This window comes from Dromiciops gliroides, chromosome 4 (assembly GCF_019393635.1).
Source record: "Dromiciops gliroides isolate mDroGli1 chromosome 4, mDroGli1.pri, whole genome shotgun sequence".
In the NCBI taxonomy this organism is placed as follows: Eukaryota; Metazoa; Chordata; class Mammalia; order Microbiotheria; family Microbiotheriidae; genus Dromiciops; species Dromiciops gliroides.
In genome coordinates, this window is record NC_057864.1 from 399713654 (window position 1) to 399735770 (window position 22117).

Here is a 22117-nt window from a genome sequence, read left to right on the forward strand (position 1 = left end):
TTTGAGAACCCCAACATGATAGTAATCATGTTATTAATACTATTGAGAAACTATATAATGAAGAGTTACTGTGAATTCAGTAACACTTGGAAGTAAATTGGTATTTTTGTTAGTCATAGTAGCATCTTTTATTTTTGCAAAATAGTAATACAATATGTGTTCAACACTGTGTACATAAGGTGTGTCCTTGTTCATGGATTTGCAGACCTGAAATCACTCCATAGCTCCCCAAAGGGGCCCTTGATACACCTGTTAGGAGCCACTGAATCAGGTGGTCTCTAAGGCCCTTAATACTCAATACTATCAGGCTATGACCAAAAATGCAGAGCATGCAGTCCCTAGAAAAAAAACTCTGCAGCCCCATGGGTTGTTCTTTCCATTTGTTCTGTTGACCTCTTTCTTTAGCCTCCTTTTTTTGTCTTAGCTATGCTCACCTGAGGTCCTATTCCCAGCAATCATCTGCCCAGGCAGAGGACAGTTTATCACGATAGTCCCTGAACAAAACGTGAAAAAAGAAAGGCATCCTCTTCTCAGACTTCATGAAAACCAACATCTAGCATACAGATACATACAGCATATGCCAGACCTGCATCTTCTTTGAGGAAAGCCTTTGCAGATCTGACATCCTGTTCAGGGATTTTCTTCTCTCTCTTCCTGTCTGTCTCTCCCTCCTTCCACTCCACTCCACACCCCCCCCCCCCAACCTAGATTAAAGTGCTTGCTGCTTCAGCCCCTTGGCCATCACTGTGACACGTCACTTAGCCTGATTTGTTTTTCCCTCTGGGGGTAGGGAAGGTGGTAACAGAAAGCAAAGCGTAGGCTAGGACTGCTAAAGAAACCATTCGCTTGGAAATTTCCCTTAGTGCCTATACAAATGTGCTTGGACAAATCCAAGCCCAAGGTCAAGGTTTTGTTTTCCTTTTCCTTTTATGGCCATGTGCGCCCAGGCAGCTGAGCTGGAGCACTGCTTCCCGATTAACTGGTCCAGGGATGCAATGTGATGTAATGGAAACTGAAGTCAGCAGACCGGTCAGGGTTCCAGGCTAGGCAACCTCCTGGAAACATAGCTGGGTTTCCTCATCTGTTAAAAGAGGATCGTAAGGGACTTCGAGGAAGATGGAACAGTGTCTTGCTAAGTTAATGCTCAAGTATTTTGTGTTTTGTTAGTAATATGAAGAAAGATAGTCATATGTAGAAGTCTTTTTTCCTCCTTTCTTTCTCAGAGTGTAAGTTACCTACGTTGATGTGTCATTGATGGCAGAATAACAGCAGAAACTTGCTCCGCCCCCTACACACACACACACACACCCTCCCATACACACACACCAAAAAAGCTCAAAGGAAAATTACTTCCAAAAAGAAGAAAAGGAGCAATCAAAAGAATTGAACAAACAGAAAAGCTCCAACAAATCAAATAATATGAATTTAAAGAAACCCAAGTGAAGTCATTAGAAGTTAAAAATAATAATAATAATAATGTTATATGAACACCAACAATGTTCCCAGAAATGAAGATGGAACTATTTCAAGACATATCAATGTAGGTAATTTTTACACTGTGGGAAATAAAGGAAGAAATAAAACTTATACATATCACTGTATTTCTTCATGTTACTAACAAAATCCAAACAAAACATAAAATACTCGAGCATTAACTTACCAAGATATTCACAAAGCCTAAATAGTTATAGATATAGATATGTCCATATCTATATATAAATATATGTACATAAACATATAAAACTATAAACATTTCTATTAGAAATAAATGGGGAATTAGTTGGAGTAAAGGCATCCTTAGATAGTAGGAAGACCACTAGTTATGAAATCAGAGGACCAAGCTTCAAATCCTACTTCTGCCACTTTCTGTGTAACCTTGGAGGAAATCACTTAGCTTCTCTAGACCTGTTTTCCCATCTATAGAATGAGGGGATTGGACTTATGGCCTCTAGAGTCCCCTCTGGTTGTAGATCGATATTCCTGTGATATTCAATGCCAATGGCTAAATTGTGCTCATCTTTAAATCTTATGTAACAGTGCCAAGCCTAAAGTCAGGAAGACTCCTCTTCCTGAGTTCAAATCCAGCCTCAGACACTTATTAGCTGTGTGATCCTGGGCAAGTCGATTAACCCGATTTTCCTCAGTTTCCTCAACTGTAAAACGAGCTGGAGAAGGAAATAGCAAACCACTCCAATATCTTTTCCAAGAAAACCCCAAATGGGGTCACCAAATGTCAGGCATGACTGAAAAATGACTAAACAACAAGAACAAAAATGGGTAGAGCAAGGAATATGGTGGGAGGGAGTTTAAGGAGGCTGATGTAGCTCTGATGTAGGAGAAAAATTTCTAACAATTAGAGCTCCCCTAAAAGCAGGATCAGCTTTCTCAGGAGGTAGTAGCCTCCCTTTCCCTAGAGATTTTCAGGTAAAGGGAAGATGACCCCCTCATAAGAAAAGGATGTACAGGGGATTGTCCTTCAGGCATGAGTCAGGCTAACTGGTCTTGAGGGTCTCTTCTACCTAGGAGAGTATGTGATTCTGAGATCCTGATAACTAGAGATGGCCAACATTGGAATGGGCTGCCTGGTCAAGCAGTGCTTTCCCATCACTTAAATATATATGTTTTATGAAGAACAAAACACATTTTTAAATGTATACTTAATTATGGAATTGACAAGCAGAGGTCTGTCAGGGATGACATAAGATTCACATACCAGATTGGGTATTGAACTAGTCCATGACATTGTATTCCTGCTGAGTTATGTTGAGTACAGTATTTATTAGGGGTAGCTAGGTGGCTCAGTGGATAGTACACTGGCCCCGGAGTCAAGAGGACCTGAGTTCAAATCTCACCTCAGACACTTACTAGCTGTGTGACCCTGGGCAAGTCACTTAACCCCAGTTGCCTTAAAAAAAAAAAATCCCAGGCCATCTCCAGTCATCCTGATATGCATCTTGCCACTGGACCCAGATGGCTCTAGAGGAGAGTGAGGTTGGTGACCTTGCACAACCCTCCTTCACTTAAATCCAATTCAGTGCAAGTCATAACATCATCCCAATGTCATGGTTCTCTTCAGGCTCAAAGGACAAACAACAACGGTACTTTTTGTTCTAATAAATATTATTTTAATGTTTATAATTAGTTATATTTTCCTAGTGCCATATTATATCACAGAATTTTTTGGTAACATTAAGATTTTTTAAAGAACAGTATTTCATTTTTTATAATTACATGTAAAGACAATTTTTATAAGCTTCTCTTTAACTTTTAATTAATTAATTTTTAGGCAGGGCAATGAAGGTTAAATGACTTGCTGAAGGTCACACAGCTAGTAAGTGTCAAGTGTCTGAAGTAGATTTGAACTCAGGTCCTCCTGAATCCAGGGCCAGCACTTTATCCACTGCGCCACCTAGCCGCCCCCTCCCCCTTCCTAAAATGGTAAGCAGTTTGATTAGGTTATATGTATGCAATCATGTAAAACATTTCCATAATAGTCATGTTTTAAAAGGAAAAACAGATCAAAAGGAAAAAAATGATGAAAAAAATAATGTGAAAATAGGAATTCATTTAAGATTGAAAGAGAGCAGAGAGAAACTGAGGCACAAAATGCTTTGAGTTAATTTCCCCAATGTCACATGGTTAGTTTATTTCTCATTAGTGTTGAAGATGATAGAGTGTAGTGGAGACAGCTCTGCATTTGGAGTCAGAGAATTTGGGCTCAAATATTTGGACTAGTCACCTAACATCTTGGGACCTCTGTCTGCTCCTGTGTAAATAAAGAGATGACACCAGTTGATGTCTAAGGTATCTTCCAGATCTAAATCTATGGCCCTTATAAGAAATAATGGGTTTTTCTTGTCAACACCCAAAGACCCCAACCAGAGGAAATTAATCTAAACTGATTGAATTAAGTGAGACTGATTAAGAGTGGTTGAATTTGCTGATTAGCCTACTTAAAGTTAGATTGTAAGCACACCTGGCTGGCCCTTAAAAGGGTATTATTCTCAGAAGCTAAGGACTTTGAACTCAACACAGACCACCCTCAAGTCCTGTGAACCATAGATTTGAATGACACTAATCAATCAGCTTGAAGCAGTGTGTAAGGATCGCCTCTCCTCCGGATCTATAAAAAGCTTCCTCATGCAGTTTGTGGCTGAAGCAGGCTTGTGGGTGGAAGACTTGAGGAAGAACCAGACCAGGCTGGAGCTCTATGCTAGATAGGCCTTTTCTTAACTTTCTGAACTCCACATGTTCTCTTTTTACTAATACCTGGTATGCTTTAATAAATGCTTAATGCCCAAAGACTGGTGCTAAAGCTTCTAATTTAAGGTGACCACACATTTAGATTTTAAACGTCACACCCTATAATAAGACTTTTATTTTTTCTCACTTATCCAAGGGCTTCCTTTACTCCCATCCCCCTAGACAATGCAACCATTTCCATGTTAGAAAATAGTGATTAGGGGGGTGGCTAGGTGGTGCAGTGGATAAAGCACCAGCCCTGGATTCAGAAGTACCTGAGTTCAAATCCAGCCTCAGATACTTGACACTTACTAGCTGTGTGACCCTGGGCAAGTCACTTAACCCCCATTACCCTGCCAAAAAAAGAAAAAAAGAAAATAGCGATCAGAAAATCCATCTCTCCAGTCTGGGAGGCAGGGGCATATATTCAGAAATGAAGGTGGTATAAAAGCAAAAAATATAGCAATATTTTTTTTTGGTGAGGCAATTGGGGTTAAGTGACTTGCCCAGGGTCACACAGCTAGTTAAGTATTAAGTGTCTGAGGCTAGATCTGAACTCAGGTCCTCCTGACTCCAGGGCTGGTGCTCCATCCACTGCACCACCTAACTGCCCCATCAATAAAATTTTGAAGAAGGAAAAAGCGTATTCACTCTTTGGAGATGAACCTTAAATGTTACCTTTCCTTAGAGCAGCAATTCTTAACCTTTCCAAAATTGTATTTTAGTATAATCCTTTGTGATCTTATTTAATTTGTTTATGCATTTAAAAACATTATTCTGAGGAGGCTTTCTGTAGGATTCACTAGACTGACCCCCCCCAAAAGAAACAAAGGTTAAGAACCCTTTCTTAACCCTTTTTACCTATAGAAAATTAAACCAGAACCTGTGTGTTTAAGACCCACCCACAAGGGAGCACCAAAGTGATGCAGTGGATAAAGCACACTAGCCCTGGATTCAGGAGGACCTAAGTTCAAATTTGGCCTCAGACACTTGATACTTACTAGCTGTGTGACCCTGGGCAAGTCACTTAACCCTCATTGCCTGGAGAGAACAAAAAAAAAGACCCACAAGGGCAACAACTATATCAGTCAGTCAGATGCTAAATAGAGCCTACTATGTGCTAGACACTGTGCTAAGCACTGGGGAACCCAAAGGAAGTAAAAAACACAGTTCATGATCTAAAGGAACCTATCCTATCAGTATGTGTGGGTTCAGGGATAATGATGTGCCCTCTCCCCAATCTATAGGAGGCTGTTTTCTGAATCCCTTCTAAAGAAACTTAAGTTCAAACAGTAACTAAGAGAGTTTCCTCTGAGTTCAGAGTTGCAACACATTCAAAGGGCAGGGCAAGGTAGGGCAGGGCAGAGCTGAGCTGGGCAGAGTGTGTACAGAAAGAGTCAATAGAAGTGTCACTCTCCAGACTGCTCTCTTAGCCTCAGGCAGGGCAGGTTGCCAACTCGGAAATGACAACAGGGCACCAGGTCACATCAGCTTTCCTGTGCATAGACTTCTTCTAGCAAGTGCAATTATGAGTAGAAGCCAAAAGGGGGATGCAATGGTGTAGGAAAACTTTATGTGTGTACAGAGCATCTTTCTATCTCAAAGTAACTTGTAGGCACTAATTAAATCTGAGCACCTGTAGTGATGTTGCCAATTGTTTCTCTATGTCTCTCTGCCTTTCTGTCTCTGTCTGTCTGTGTGTCCCTCTCTGTCTCTCTGTCTTTCTATCTCCCTATTTCCCTCCTCCTCCCTCCTCCTTCCTCTCTCCCTCTTCTTTTCCTCTCTGTCCCTCATCCTTCCCTCTTTCTTTCTCCTCTCTCTCCTTCCTTTCCTTTTTATTTATTTCCTTCTCCCATTCTTTTTTCTTTCTCTGCCTCCCTTCTTCCTGCATGCCTGCCTAGCTAGATCACTCCCTCTTTCTCCTTTCATCCTTTCTTTCCCTCTTCCTTTATTTTTTCTCTTTCCTTTCCTCCTTTCCTTCCTTTTATTTCTCAAATAATCATCCTCACTATTTCATAAATGAGGAAACTGATCCATAGGGAGGTGAGTTCTCCTACTCCTGGCAAAATGTAATGTGGCCAGGTTAAGAGAAGGCTTTGGTTCCACAGCACCAAGCACACACATCAACTTGCACATAGAAAGAGTTCAACAAACTTTTGTTGATTTGATTTGTCTCAATAAACGCTCCTGCCCAAAATGATGAATGGTGGTAAACAACCAGACTGCCTCGTAGACCCGTCTGCATCCCAGTGGACAGCTGGCCAGGCCTCTCCTTCCAAATGCTGCTTTACTAATTTATAGTTATCCTTAGCTTTTTGGCAAGACAGGCAGAAAGTGTTTCTGCAGCCTTACCAAAAAAGCATTCTCAGTAGTGCAGATTAACAGTCTTCTATACTAAACCTAAGACAGTATATACTAAACCTACACTATAATTAATTAATTAATATAATTAATTAGCATAATTCTATAATAAACCTAAGGAAGAGTTTTGTCCAGGAAACAAACAAATCGAGAAGCAGTTGCTCATAATTATAGTTAAGATCTTAGTTAAAAGGACCAGACTTGGGAGTGGCTAGGTGGCACAGTGGATAGAGCATTGGCCCTGGATTCAGAAGGACCTGAGTTCAAATCCAGCCTCAGATACTTGACACTTACTAGCTACGTGACCCTGGGAAAGTCACTTAACCTTCATTGCTCCATCAAAAAAAAAAAAAAAAAAGAACCAGACTTTTCAGAGGAAAGGAAAAGAAGGCCAATTGAAAAGAGATTACAGTGAACCCTTTTCTAGTCACCTTCTTCCTTATCTGAACTCTAGTCTACTCCTCCCCAAGTGTTAGTGCCTTATTTTACTATTTTAGATTGTGATTCTAATTTATTCTAGACTCCAATTGGCACCCCGGGGTTCAAAATAAGGCTTTCTCTGTTTTGTTTTTAGACACAAATTTAAAATTATTTCTCAGTAGCTCATTGCCCTGGAAAATCACCTAGGCCAACCCGCTCATTTTATTTTAAGTTTTACTAATGCCTTTTGTTTTTTGCACCCAAATTATTGCCCAACATAGAGTACCTACCACCACCCACAGATCCATCCCTGGGTAAAACCTACCAAGAAAATGACCACCTCTGATAGAATATGTAACATTCCACCCCTGTAGTTTTCCACCTGTCTACCAAGAGGAGGGAATTGTGTTTTGTCACTTGTCCTGTGAGACCATCATTGGTCATGGAATTCAGTTGTCTTTCTGTGTTCATGGAAACTGGGGCTGAGAGGTAAAGTCACTTGTTTGGAAGCAGAACTGGAGCTTGAGCCTATGTCTTTCTGATTGCAGATCCAATGCTTATTCCACTGTACAATTCTGTTCTCTCAATGTTGTTTTTTTTTAAACCTTCATGAAGGTTATTTTTTTTCTCCCAAAGAGCAGTTATAGGAAATTTTTTTTCAAATACTTTATAGTAATAAACATATCTAGATAAGTAAAAGCTCAGTACTTCAGAGGGAGTAGTAACCTACTCTCATCGGAGATCTGCCCAGAGAAAGAGAGAGAGAGAGAGAGATACTAGATAGATTATCATACCTTTACAAATATAGGGTATATATCCGGTATGATAAGATCATAGACAAGCTTGCTAATGGGATTAATTGCTATACCACAGAGACATTGCTAAATGAAAAAACATTTGTCCAAGTCAGAACTAGATCAGCACCATATTTGTACATATCACTACCATGCATGTTGCCATGAGCCTTCTGGACTCCTGAAGCTAAGTAAGCCCTTCAAACTGAGTCCTGAATCTAACCACCTTTCTTCTGCACATTGGGAATCTCATTTTTTGCTTAAAATGTAGGTTTTCATATTTTTACCTCAAGCAGTGTTTTATATGCTTTTCCAAAAGGTTTGTACCTCATCTAGCTAGCCACATGGAGGCCTGAAATGATAGGCATTTTGACGAACAAGCATTTTGATAAAGAGTGATAAGTCTTTTTTATTCATGGTCCTAGAGGCAAATAAGTTATTCAGTAATTTGATTTTTGTTGTTGTTGTTTTTTCAGTCATATTCAACTTTTCATGACCCCATTTGGAGTTTTCTTGGGTTTGCCATTTCTAGCTCATTTTACAGATGAGGAAACTGAGGCAAACAGGGTTAAGTGACTTTCCCAGGGTCACACAACTAATGAGTGTCTGAGGTCATATTTGAACTCAGGATGAGGAGTCTTCCTGACCCGAGGCATAGCAGTCCATCCACTGTGCCACCTAGCTGCCCCTTGAGTAGCATCTTAAGTTTTAAAAAATGCTTCATGCCCATATTTTCATCAGATACTAATAACAGCTCTGTGAGGTGAGTGAAAGCAGGGATCACTTTATAGAGGCTCTAAAAGATGAAATTATTTGTCCAAGGTCAAATAGCTAGTAAGAGGAGAATCCCAGAAGTAGATGCAAGTCTTTTGATTCCACTATGCCTTTCAAACATTATCCAGACATAGCCAAACCTGCAAAATGACTGTTTACAAGATCAGACACTTTTGTTGCCACTCCTGACCTTTTATACGTCTGTCTGTCCATTTTTTCATTGAGGTGACTTGGCTTAGAACAAACCAGTAATAGCATTATGGTGCAAGGGAAGGAGCAATGAATTTGTAGCCAAAGGTCCTGGATTTGAGTCCTAGTTCTGCCTTTACTTACCTAGGTTAAGTCAAATAAATAACCCAGCACCCATCCCACCCCAACGCAGTGCCATGGAGCAAAAACTTCTGCGAGTTATTGCTTTGGCAAGGAACACGAATTTTTCTAAATTGGGCTAGATATATGTTCCCATGACATACATTTGCATTCAGTGGAGAATACATTCCCATGAATTTTATGCAAAGTAGGATTTATGATAGCTGATTGTCTATCACAATAGTCTCTACAAAGGGAACCTTCAAGAGATGCGTTGTTGTTCTTGTTCAGTTTTGCCCATCTCTTTGTGACTCCTCTTGGGGGTTTTCTTGGCAAAGATACTGGAGTGGTTGGCCATTTCTTTCTCCAGCTTATTTTGACAGATGAGGAAAACTGAGGCCAACAGGGTTGTGTCTTGCTCAGGGTCACATGGCGAGTAAGTATATAATACAATATAATAATATGTAGTACAATATAATACAAGAGATGTGCATAATCATCCAATCAGAAGGTGGGGAGATGGGTTTCATCCCATCCTCCCTATAATACCCAATTGTGAAACTTGCCTCCAACACAACCACATTTACCCAAATCCCCAATAATTCTTTCAAGATCTGCCCCTTCTATTATTGTTCAAGTTTCCAAGCTCCCCTTCTGAGCTGAATGTAGGACTCTAAGGGCAGTCATAAACAAACTGGTCACCCTCAACAGCTGCTGTCATTGGGAAAATCCACCCTGTGCCCTTACATACCCACCCCCTACCTCCCAAATCACTTCCTGAATGTAGCAGACATCCCTCAAAAGGCTCTTTGCTGAGGGGAAGTGGCAGTCCATTTTTGTTGTTGAGTCATTTCAATCATGTCTGACTCTTCATGACCCCATTGGGGGTTTTCTTAAAAAAGATACTGGAGTGGTTTGTCCTTTCCTTCTCATTTTATAAATTAGGAAACTGAGGCAAGCAGGATGAAGTGACTTACCCAGGGTCATCCAGCTAGCATATGAGGCTAGATAAAGCTAGATCTGAACTCAGGAAAATGACTCCCTGCTAGTCCATAAACATTTATTAAGCCCCTCCTATGTGTCAGGCAGTCTGTTAAGCACCAGGAATACAAAAAGAGGAAAGAGACAGTCCCTGCCCTCTAGGAACCCACAGTCTAGTTGGGGAGACAACAAGCAAACAAATATGTACAGACACACTATATAGAGGGGAAAAAGGAAATAATTAAAACAGGGAAGACACTAGAATTAAGTGGGGTTGGGAAAAGCTTTAGGTAGAAGTTGGGATTTTAGGGACAGCTAGGTGGCACAGTGGATAAAGCACTGGCCCTGGATTCAGGAGGACCTGAGTTCAAATCCAGCCTCAGACACTTAACACTTACTAGCTGTGTGACCCTGGGCAAGTCACTTAACCCCAACTGCCTCACCCCCCCCCCCCAAAAAAGATGATATTTTAGTTAGGACTTGTGGAAATCAAGGAAGCCAGTAGGGAGAGATGAGGAGGGAGAGCATTCCAGATATGGGGGACAGCCAGAGATGGAATGTTCTTTTCCTGGACCAGCAAGGAGTCTAGTGTTCCTGGATCAAAGAGAACTTGTCGGGGAGAAAGATCTAAGACACTTACTAGCTGTGTGACCCTGGGCAAGTCACTTAACCACAATTGCCTCACCAAAAAAAATTAATAATAATAATAAAAAAATAAAGAGCTTTGAATGCCAAACAGGATTTTGTATTCGATCCTGGAGAGGAAAGGGAGTGGTGAGGAGTCAGACCCACACTTCAGGAAAATCACTTTGATGGCAAAATGGAAGATGAATTGGAGTACGGATGGACTTGAGGCAAACAAGACCTACCAGCAGGCTATTGCAGTAGCCTAAGCATGAAACGCTGAGAGCCTGCCCCAGGTGGGTGGGGGTATCAGAAGAGAGAAGGAGGCCTTTGGGAGAGAGATTGAGAAGGTTAAATCAACAGACACATTGGGAATGGTAGAGGAGTGATGGTGAGGGATTGAGGATGACCTGGAGGTTGCTACCCTAAAGGACTGAGAGGATGGTTGTTGCCCTCCACTGTTATATGGAAATTGGGAGAGGGTTTAGGGGGGAAAGATATGACCCTACTCTCCTCCTTTTTTTTTTCTGCAGGGCAATGAGGGTTAAGTGACTTGTCCAACGTCACACAGCTAGTAAGTGTCAAGTGTCTGAGGCCAGATTTGAACTCAGGTCCTCCTGAATCTAGGGCTGGTGCTTTATCCACTGCGCCACCTAGCTGCACACCTAGCTGCACCTTTTTAAGAGGCTTTAAGGAGAAAGTTGTCACAACCTCACAGAGCATAATATGACATTGCAGGCATTGTGTCACCTTAGATCCTGGAATCAAGGAATATCAGAAACCACCTAGTCCGACCCTCTCATTTTACACATGAGAAAACTGAGGCCAACGAGGTGATGTGACTTTCCCCCCCAAATCATACAGCTATTAAGTAGCAGAGGTAGGATTTTAACCCAGATCTTTTGGACTCATTGTCCACTACTCTGTTCACTATATCTGTCTTTCTTCATTGTTCTTATAATATATAAAATGTTCGTTGAGAAGCACTCCAAGAAGAGGAAGCAATGAAAATGGCTTCTTCAATCAGTAGGTTGTCTCTATTTTACATAGAGTAGTAGTAGATAGAGTACTGTACTTGGAGGCAGGAAATTGTTGTTGTTCACTCAGGTCCTACTCTTTGCAACCCCATTTGGGGTTTTCTTGGAAAAGATTTTAGAATGGTTTGCCATTTCCTCCTTCAGCTTATTTTATGGATGAGGAAATTGGAGTCAGGAAGACCTGGATTCAAATCCTGCCTCAGACATTTACTCACTGGGGGACCTTGGGCAAGTCATTTAGCCACTTGGCCTCAGTTTCCTAATTGGTAAAATGGCTCTTCTTAAAGGCTCTTCTGTCTCTAAATTCTAACTTCAAGTCTTTGATCCTATAATCCACATGTTTATTTCACAGGGGATCATCATGACCCCAAGCCCCATTTAGTTCTCAACAATTGCCAGACTGAAGTCATTCATTCGTCTTAGCACACAAGGCAGCTTAATTGACCACATAACTCCAAAGGAGTCATGTTACTTTGAATCCCAGAACAGCTATGAGCAGGTGGGTGATAGCAGCTCAAGAAACAAGATCTTCTCCCTTCAGCCAAAGGAGGGGGAAAATGAAAGAGGGCCAAGCCCTAAGTGAAAGGAATATGGATGATGGAAAGTCCCTACCCAGAAGGGAATGTGGTTCATTCCAAAAGTAGCCTCCCTATTTTATTTGGAACTAGGTTTTTGGTTTTTGCATGAAAGTCTATGGAAAATATGGCAAGGGAGAGAGAGAAAATATGTCCTCACTTCTGATTGGGCCATCTTGACTGGTTGAATCTTGAGATAGTATAAACTTCTTGTCGTAATTTCATCTGCAAACCAGTCTGGACAATGACAAGGGAGAAAAGAATTCGGTTGTCTGGTCAATATTACTGTCCAAATAAATGTATTTGGCTAAGGGGAATCTGCTTGCACATGGTTTGAGAATGAAGACAATCAACTTTTAAAACAGCTGCTGTTACTGAAAATACTTTGCTAGCAGCAGAATGTTTTAAAGCCAGGCACAGTGTGGGGCAGCTGAAGCATCTCATATTTAATTTACAACTTCAACTTCAAAAGAGGTGTGATTTCATGAGCATGGTACTCCTGCTAGCAGGCCAGATTCCAACTCTTCCACACCTCGGGAGATGGTTTCATGAGTTCCTGTGGCCAAAAATCTAAAAAAAAATTAATTGAAAATTTAAAAAAGAATATATACATATACGTGTATATACATATATACACATATATGTATACACATTGTGGAGGCAGTCTTCTGGTGAATGAGCTTTTCTGAACTTAGAATTGATTTACAAATATGGCTAAAATTGCAAGCATATGGATGGATCATTTTTAATGTGCAAAAACTCTCATCCTTAAGCATTTTAAAGATATTCTTACGATAAAAATTTAGAAGCTAATAATCAGAAACATCAGTGATTTGTAAGATATTCAAATATAAAATTGTCAACTGATTTGGGACATCACTTAAGTTTTGTTTATGGTCCTTCAGTGAAAGACTATAGAATCTCAGAGTTAGAAACAGATCTGAGAGTCCATCTCCTAGGATGATCATGAAGATTAAATGAGATAATATTTTATTTTTATTTATTTATTTTTGCGGGGCACTGAGGGTTAAGTGACTTGCCCAAGGTGACACAACTAGTAAGTGTCAAGTGTCTGAGGCCGGGTTTGAACTCAGGTCCTCCTGAATCCAGGGCTGGTGCTTTATCCACTGCACCACCTAGCTGCCTGAGATAATATTTTAAAAATATTTAGTACAGTGCCTGGCACATAGTAGATGCCTAATAAATGTTTGTTTCCTTCCTTTCTTTCCTTTACTCTATAAAATCCCCAACAATCTGTTATCCTGCTACTATATGTAGATCTCCAAGGATAAGGAACCTGGGACCTCTTGAGATGGTCCATTCCACTTTGATTTTAGGAATTTTTTCTTCTATTAAGTTGAAATCTGTCTTTCTGCAACTTCTGCTTATTGTTTCCAAATCTGCTCTCTAGGGCCACATAAAACAAGCCTTGTACTTCAAATATTTAAAAACAACCAACTTGTCCCCCTTAAGTCTTTTCTGGGATAAATGACTCAGTTCCTTTAACTGCTGATTATCATTGTCATAGTTTCTTGGGTCCTCATCATCTCCATAGGTATCTTCTGGGCTCACTCCAAATTATCAATGTACTTTCAAAAAATGCAGCTCCAAAGATGACACGATGTTGGTTTTGCCTGAGGGAGGTGGCATAGTACAATGGAAAGAACACTACCATAGGAATCAGAGAATCTGGGTTCAAATCCTACCTGGGATATTTAGCTGTATGATCATGAGCAAGTCACTAGACCTAATCTGTAAAAGGAGAGGGTTGGACCATACAGCCTTGGAAATCACTTCCAGCACCAGCTCTCTAATCCCAAGTAAAATATTTGGATTTTTTGGGAGCAATCGTCCCAAGTAAAATAGAATTATAATCTTCCTTACTCTGGACACGGTGACTATTAATACAGTCTGAGATCCCATGACCTTTTTTAGTTGACAAGTTGTACTGTTGACTAATAGTAAGTTTGCAGTCCACTAAATCCCTGGGTCTATTTCATCTGACTAGTTGTCTAATCAAACTTCTACTATATTATACTAGTATAGTTGAGCTTTTGAACGTAAGCATATGGCTTTATGTTTACTCCTATTAAATTTAACTTTATTTGATTCAGTATATCTGTTGGGATTCTTTTAGCTGTCAGTTGTGTTATCCAACATGTTAGCTATCTCTCTCTGTCTCTGTTGCTCTCTGTCTCAAAAAAAGGTATGCTTCAATATGCACTCAGAGTTTATCAGTTCTCTTTCCACAGGTAGATAGCATTTCTCATCATGGGTCCTTTGGAATTGTCTTGGATCATTGTATTGAGCAGAGTAACTAAGTTTTTCCACAGTTGATCATTGTACAGTATTGCTGTTTCTGTGTACAATGTTCTCCTGGTTCAGCTCACTTCACTTTGCATCAGTTCATATAAGACTTCCAAGTTTCTGAAACTAACTTATCATTTGTTATTAACCTATTTCTCCTAAGTACACATCAACCAAAAAATTGATAAGCATGTCTTATCCAAGTATTCCATCATCCAGGTAATTGATAAAAATGTCAAAGTAAACGGGTAAAAGATAGGAACCTGAGGAACTCCATTAGTGACTCCTTCCATGTTGACATCAATCTGCCAATCACCATTTTTTTGGCTTCTACCCTTCAGCTAGCTCTGAACCCACCTTCACATTTCTCCATCTTGTCCAAAAATATATTATGAGATACTGTCAAATACCTTGATGAAATCCAAAGAAGAGAAAGAGTTTAATTTTTGGAAATGGGCAAAAATAAAGTTTATATATATATGGGATATGTTGGACCCCATTCAAATGCTTGGAGGAACAAGAGGGCAGAACAAGATCAGGAACACCTAGAAATCCAATTTGATTGGAGAGTAGAGTAGTTAAAGATGAGTCATATGAAATAAAGTTGGAAAAGGAGGTTGGAAGTAAATTGTGGGGAGACTTAAGGACCAGGCTAAAGAGTTTGTATTTTATTTTAGAGGCAATGGGAAATTACCAAAGGTTTTTGAGAAGAATAGTAAAATGAGTTGTACCTCAGTTCCTAGCTCAAGAATATGATCATCCCGGGGCAGCTAGGTGGCACAGTGGATAAAGCACTGGCCCCAGATTCAGGAGGACCAGAGTTCAAACCCAGCCTCAGACATTTGACACATACTAGCTGTGTCACTTAACCCTCACTGGCCCACAAAAAAAAGAATATGATCAGCCCCCATTGCATAGTCAGAGAAACTTACTGAGCATTGATGCGCAATTAAAGAACTTGGCCTGCATATGATTTTCTTTCTTCAAAGATTTTTTTGTTTTGTTTTGGTTGCGGTTATCTTGTTTGGGTTTTCTTTCTTTTTTTTTTTATTTAAAAATATTTTGGTTGTCTTAGTTTTTAAAAGGACAGCTAGGTGGCGCAGCAGTGAGAGTGCTGGACCTAGAGTCAGGAAAACTCATCTTCCTGAGTTCTAAACTGAAACACTTACTAGTTGTGTGGCCCTGGGCAAGTCACTTAATCCTGTTTGCCTCAGTTTCCTCATCTGTCAAATGAGCTGGAGAAGGAAATGGCAAAGCATTCCAGTATCTTTGTCAAGAAAATCCCTAATGGGGTCCCAAAGAATCAAATAGGACTGAAAATAACTGAACAACAAAAGTTTTTAAAAATTAATTTGGGGGGGGGGCAGTTAGGTGGCACAGTGGATAGAGCACTGGCCCTGGAGTCAGGAGTACCTGAGTTCAAATCCAGCCTCAGACACTTAACACTTACTAGCTGTGTGACCCTGGACAAGTCACTTAACCCCAATTGCCTCACTTAAAAAAAAAATTAATTTAGGGGCCGCTAGGTGGCGCAGTGGATAAGGCATGGGCCCCGGATTCAGGAGGACCTGAATTTAAATCCAGCCTCAGATACTTGACACTTACTAGCTTTGTGACCCAGGACAAATCACTTAACCCCAAATGCCTCTCTCTCACACACACATACACACACAATTCATTTAAACTTAGATGTTTTGTCAATTTGTTTTTCTGATTTTGTTGTTGCTATTTTATGTAATTTTAAGTGCGCCTATTATTTTTCTGGCTACTTTTTCATGCTGCATCATCTTATATTCTTTCTTTTCTTCATATTCAACATTTCTTATGATAATATTCCATCATCTTAATGAATCATAATTAGTTGTATCATTAACAATCATTGGGGGCAGCTAGGTGGTGCAGTGGATAGAGCACCGGCCCTGGAGTCAGGAGTACCTGAGTTCAAATCCGGCCTCAGACACTTAACACTTACTAGCTGTGTGACCCTGGGCAAGTCATTTAACCCCAATTGCCTCACTAAAAAGAAGAAAAAAAAAAAGAAAAAAAAAAAGAAAAACAATCATTGGATATGTAGGTTATTTACAATATTTTTATTGTTGGTTTTTTTGTCATAAAGAAAGCTGCTATGAATACTTCCTGACTCCCGGCCCAGCATTCTATCTACTGTAACTACTAGAATTTTTACCTCAGAAATCAGCAAATGCTACAGAGCAGAACTTGATTTCTTGTTTTGTTGATTGTTTAGATTTAAGAAAATTATAGAGAATAAGATACCTGAAAGTGTGACAGGCCATTTTCCCCCTCAAAGAGACAGTTGTTAAACATTTACCATTTATCACAAACCATCTACCCTAGATGCAGTCCTGTGTCCCTTTGTTCAACAAGTCCTCAAAGAGAAACAAATATTTATTAGTAATACAAATAGATGAGTGTCATAAACTTAAAGCAAACAGGAGCTTTGATTTAGAAACCACTAGTTGAGTGGAAAATATACTGGGCTGGTTCTGGTTCTGCTACTGACTAACTGCATAATCTTAAATAATTCATTCTCATTTCTAGGTCAATATTCAGCTTACATTGAGTGATCTTCACAGTATCCTTGTGGAGACGGAAGTGAAAATGTTAGCGTATCCCTATTTTAGAAGAGAAAATTGAAAATCAGAGATTCTGTAACTAACTGACTTGCCTAATGTCACATGACTGTTAAGTATTTATCCAGGATTCAAACCCAGTTTTTGGCCTCCAAGTTCAGTGCTTTTTCCACTGTATTTTTTTTTCTTTTGGTCTCTCTGTAAGGCAGCTGGCAATTATATGAAACTTAATGGCTTTAAAAATGCCTTAACATCCATTGTTGCATTCTATCTTTACACTAGTTCTGTGAGGTATGGGTTATAGCGATATCATCATCCAGAAAAGGAAACTGAGGCCACAAAGTAAAAAGGACCTGCCTAAAGTGCCCGAGCTGGGATTGGAACCCTTGCTATTTGACTCAAAATCCCTCGGGTTGTTTTTGGTTTTTTTCCATTTTACCATAATGTCTCTGCCTTTGGACCTGGCTCTGTGACTTACAACTTGGGTCGTCTTTGACAAGTCACTTAACCTCTCTGGGCCTCAGTTTCCTCAACTGTAAAAGAGTCGAGCTTTCTGATCTCTAATGTCCCTTCCAGCCCTAAGTCTAAGATGTCACGATGTGCTGTTGTTTGGTCATTTTTCAGTCTTGTCTGAATCTTTGTGACCCCATTTGGGGTTTTCTTGGCAAAGATACTGGTTTGGCTCGCCACTTCCTTCTCCAGCCCATTTTACAGATGAGGAAACTGAGGCAAACAGGGTGAAGTGACTTGCCCAGGGTCACACAGCTAGTAAGGGTCTGAGGCCAGATTTGAACTCAGGAAGCTGAGTCTTCCTGACTCCAGTCTGCTACTCTACCTACCACGCCACCTTCTCTGCCTAGATTTCATGATCCTCAACCCTAAAATGGAAAGTACCTGTTCTACCTACCTACCTCCCAGGTTCGTTAGGAGGATAAAGTGAGAAAATATGAAAGTACTATGATAAAATTAAAAGTGCTATCAAGCAAATACTGGGTATCATCTTTGCCATCAGCAGCAGCAGCAGAAGCATCAATAAGGAGAAGTGTTTATTTTAAAACTTAGTTAACTAAGTTTCCAAGGAAGCTGACAGGCCAGAGAGATCTGAAAGAAACAATCATATTGGTCAGAGCTGCTGACTATTTACAGAAACGACCCAAAGTTGCTGAGTCAGTTTTGCCGTATAGCAAATTACCATGTAGCAATTTCACTTTCACTTTAATTTTCAGACACTAATTATAGGGTGAGGCAAAACTGAGAAAGAAGGTTCTCATCCACTTCCCATTGTGGTCATAGAGGAAACTTCCTCACTCTTCCCCAACCCCCCTCTCCCAGTTGCCATGTAATACTGTTTCTTCTTTTGTGATTTTAATCATACACATAAAAATAAATCCTTAAAGAGAATATTGCCTAGACATGGCTAACTTTTGTTTTGCAGGTTGTTGCTAGTGTTTATTTGATGAACATTTCCAACAGTAAATGAAGCCACTGAAACCCAGTTGACAAGAGTTAGAGTTTATCGAGATTTTTTTCAAAAATAGAAAAAGCAAAAGCAAAGAATCAACTTAAGTAACTCCTATGATAGGCTGTTATGATCATCATCATCAAAACAAACCAAGTTCTGCTCTGAGAATATTAGTTATTAGAGTAGTCAAGCTAAAATGTTTATCATCTTCCATCTGCCCCACTCCCTTCCCCACAGCTTTTTGGGGTCCTGTTTTTGGACCTTTCTATGTAAAATTTTCCTCATCAAAATGCATCTGTTCCTATCTTCTTCATTTTCTTCTTCTCCTTTCTCTCTCTCTCTCTCTGTCTGTCAATCCATCTCCTTTAAATTCAGCTTTTAAACCTGGGTTTTTAAACTGCTTTCTTCCAGGGTAAAATTTGCATAAAACTTTACATATGTCATCTAATTTGAGCCTTTCAATAATCCTGTGAAGTAGGGGCTATTGTTATCCCCATTTCACAGATGAAGAAACTGAGGCAGAGTTAGACAACTTGCCTGGGGGTCCCTCAGCTAGTGAGTGGTTGAGACAAAATTAAAACTCAGGTCTTTTTGATTCTAAGTCCTCTGCCTCTAAAAGATCAAAGATACTCCCAAAGGCTCTGTTAGAAACAAAGATCCTTATGATTTTATTCCATAGCTGTTCTTCCTAAAGCCTATTCTACTTTTATATTGAATGGGTGAATATGTGTAGGTGTCCCTTTAAGCCTGAAGTGACTTATTTTAGTATCTATTTTTCACAAGATGAGCGCTCCCTCATCTTCCATATCCAATCAATTGCTAAGTTTTGTTAATTCTGCTTCCATACCATCTCTCACATCCATCTCCAATCTCTTTTGCATTCATCACCCTCCAGGTTGGACTACTGTAATAGCCTTCTAATTGGTTCCCATGCCTCCATTCTCTCTCCCCTATTCTAACCATCCCCCAAACTCCTAAAGTTCAGGTCTAACTATGTGACTTCCTTGCTCAGGAAGTTTCCATGACTTCCTGGTCTTAAGAATAAAATACGATCTCCTTTGCCATTTAAATGCCTTCATGGTTTCTCTCCAGCCTGTTTCCAGACTTCATTTTACACTTTCTCTGAGACTCTACTCTCCAAATTGGTCTGCTTGCGGTTCCTCATACACAAATATTCTATCTCTTGCCCCGTGTCTTTGCACAGGCTGAATCTGACTTTTCCTCCTATAAGGAGCTAAAATTCTAGCTATACTATTTAAAAATCTAATGTTGGACCCCATGCAAATGAGTGATCGCCAATAATTTATAAGCTGTAGCAAGAGTATTTAAGTATTTATTAAAGAGCATTACAATCAGAGAGAAAGGTAAAAATCTAACTATTTCTAAGAGACCCCATCATCCAACCTGCCATGGCAAAGTCAGGAACCAAAAGAGGAAGAACCCCTCCGCCAGCATCTGCTTCCTACTTGGTGTCCTCCTCCCAGAAATGGGAGGCTCCTCAAGTTGATTGGCTGGTAGCCTTGATAGACAGTACCCACGAGCAAACGTCACTTCCAGACACCAAGGACCTTGACCACATGGCTTGCCCTCAGATGCCTTCTCCTCATGCTGGAGCTTTCCTACAGTAGCTCTCTAGCAAGTGGCGCCATTCCAATCGGTATACTCCTTACCTTTGTCCCTTGGTTCCAAAGGTCAGCTCTAGTGTCAAGGCCATCTCCTACAGAATGCCTTTCATGATCCCTCCAGCTATTAATGTTCCCAGCCAAATTACTTTCTTTGACCCCATGGTCGACTTAGTGATGACTTCCCAAAGAAAGAAAGGACATCAAGGCCTGTTGTTCTGGAGTTATAAGTTGTCTTGGGCACCTGTGTTCCCTATTTCTGACTCACTATCATTGCATGCTAACTACCCACTCTTCTCTCCCTTCCCAATAGACTCTGTGTATTTGTGGGAGTATACCTCAGGTTTGTTTGGAGGGGAGATGCCTTGCAATTACTATTGTTGTTATGTCATTTACATAAATCCTGGGGGCAGCTAGATGGCATTGGATAAAGCATGGGCCCTGGATTCAGGAGGACCTGAGTTCAAATCCGACCTCAGGCACTTGATACTTACTAGCTGTGTGACCTTGGGCAAGTCACTTAACCCTCATTGCCCCACCAAAAACAAAAACAAAACAAAACAAAAAAACATAACTCTCTCGCTCTCTCGCTCTTTTGGAGGCAATAGGGCTAAGTGACTTGCCCAGCTCATACAGCTAGTACCTGTCTGAAACTAGATTTAGACTCAGGTCCTTCTGACTGCAAGGCCTGTGCTCTATCATAGCTGCCCCTCATAGGTGCTTTTCTAAAAGCTAACAGTCTACTGATTGATTGTTATGGGTAAGATCTGTTGGAGATGAAGAACTAAAGTGTCAGAAAGATAGCTATCCATAGAGATACCACCCAGAAGTTGTTAGCACTATCTTTCTGGGGCTACAACTTACCAGAGCAAGTGCAAGACAAAGGAGTAAACTCAAAAGGGGTGCTACATTTGCATTTACTTATCCATTTATTTCTCCTTTCTAGAAGAATATGAGTTCACTGAGGGCAGGGACAGTTGGGGGGTTTTTTTTGGTCTTTAATTGAATATATTTTGTTTGGGAGACTGACACATTGACCATGTATTTGGTAAGGGACAACTGAATTTCTTCTTCATGATTTTTATTACTTTTATTAATGTAACAAGGGTCTGGCCAGTAAGTCAGGTTTCTACAAGCATACGATCAGTGCTGTTGATGCAAACACCCAAATGAAAGAAATTTGGGAGGTTGCTTCTGGGAGTATTCACATTCATTCTATAACTGGGTCTGGTCTACTAATCATGTGTTATTGATCAGCAGTTTCTTTGATTGGTTTCAGCTTCAGAGCTGGAACAGAAGGGGCGGGGCATTGAAAAAGGCCTTTTTGGCTTGGTTCCCTTCTTTCCACCTGATGATATCTGGTAATAGACATGCTGAAAGGGGAGAAGCCTCAGGCCTTCTCCTTGTCATAAACCAACATGTGTCTCCATGAAAGATGGATTAAGTGCATACTATGTGCCAGGCACTGTGCTAAGCACAGGAAATACAAATAGAAGAAATAAATAAATAAACAAATGAATGAATGAATGAGTAAATAGGTAAATAAAATTAATTAATTAAATAAATAGATGAATAAATAAATAAATTAGAGAATCCCTGCCCTCTGGAAGCTTACATTCCAATGGAGGAAGACAGCAGATAAAGGGAAGCTGAAAAGGGGGTGGGAGGAGAAAGGAGAGCTCTTGTGCTAATTTCAAGGGTGATCCAAAAGCATCTGGGGAGAGGGAGAGCCTGCCTTGCTCTGGGCTCACTCTCCCAGAGCACATTTACTAAATGTGAGTAAATTTAAACAATCGTAGTGTTTTTCAGCGTGCTTCCGAGGTTTTGTTTGCTTGGGTCAACAATCCCGTGAGATAGAGGAGGCAGAGATTATTACCTCCATTTATAGAAAAGGAAACTGAGGCTCATCACAGTTTAATGAGGTGAGTGAGGCAAAGCAAGTTCCTTCGAGTCGTAATTCCTATGACCTCTACCTTATACGGGCTCTCTTTGCTTTGGCTTTTTGTTTTTAATGGTAA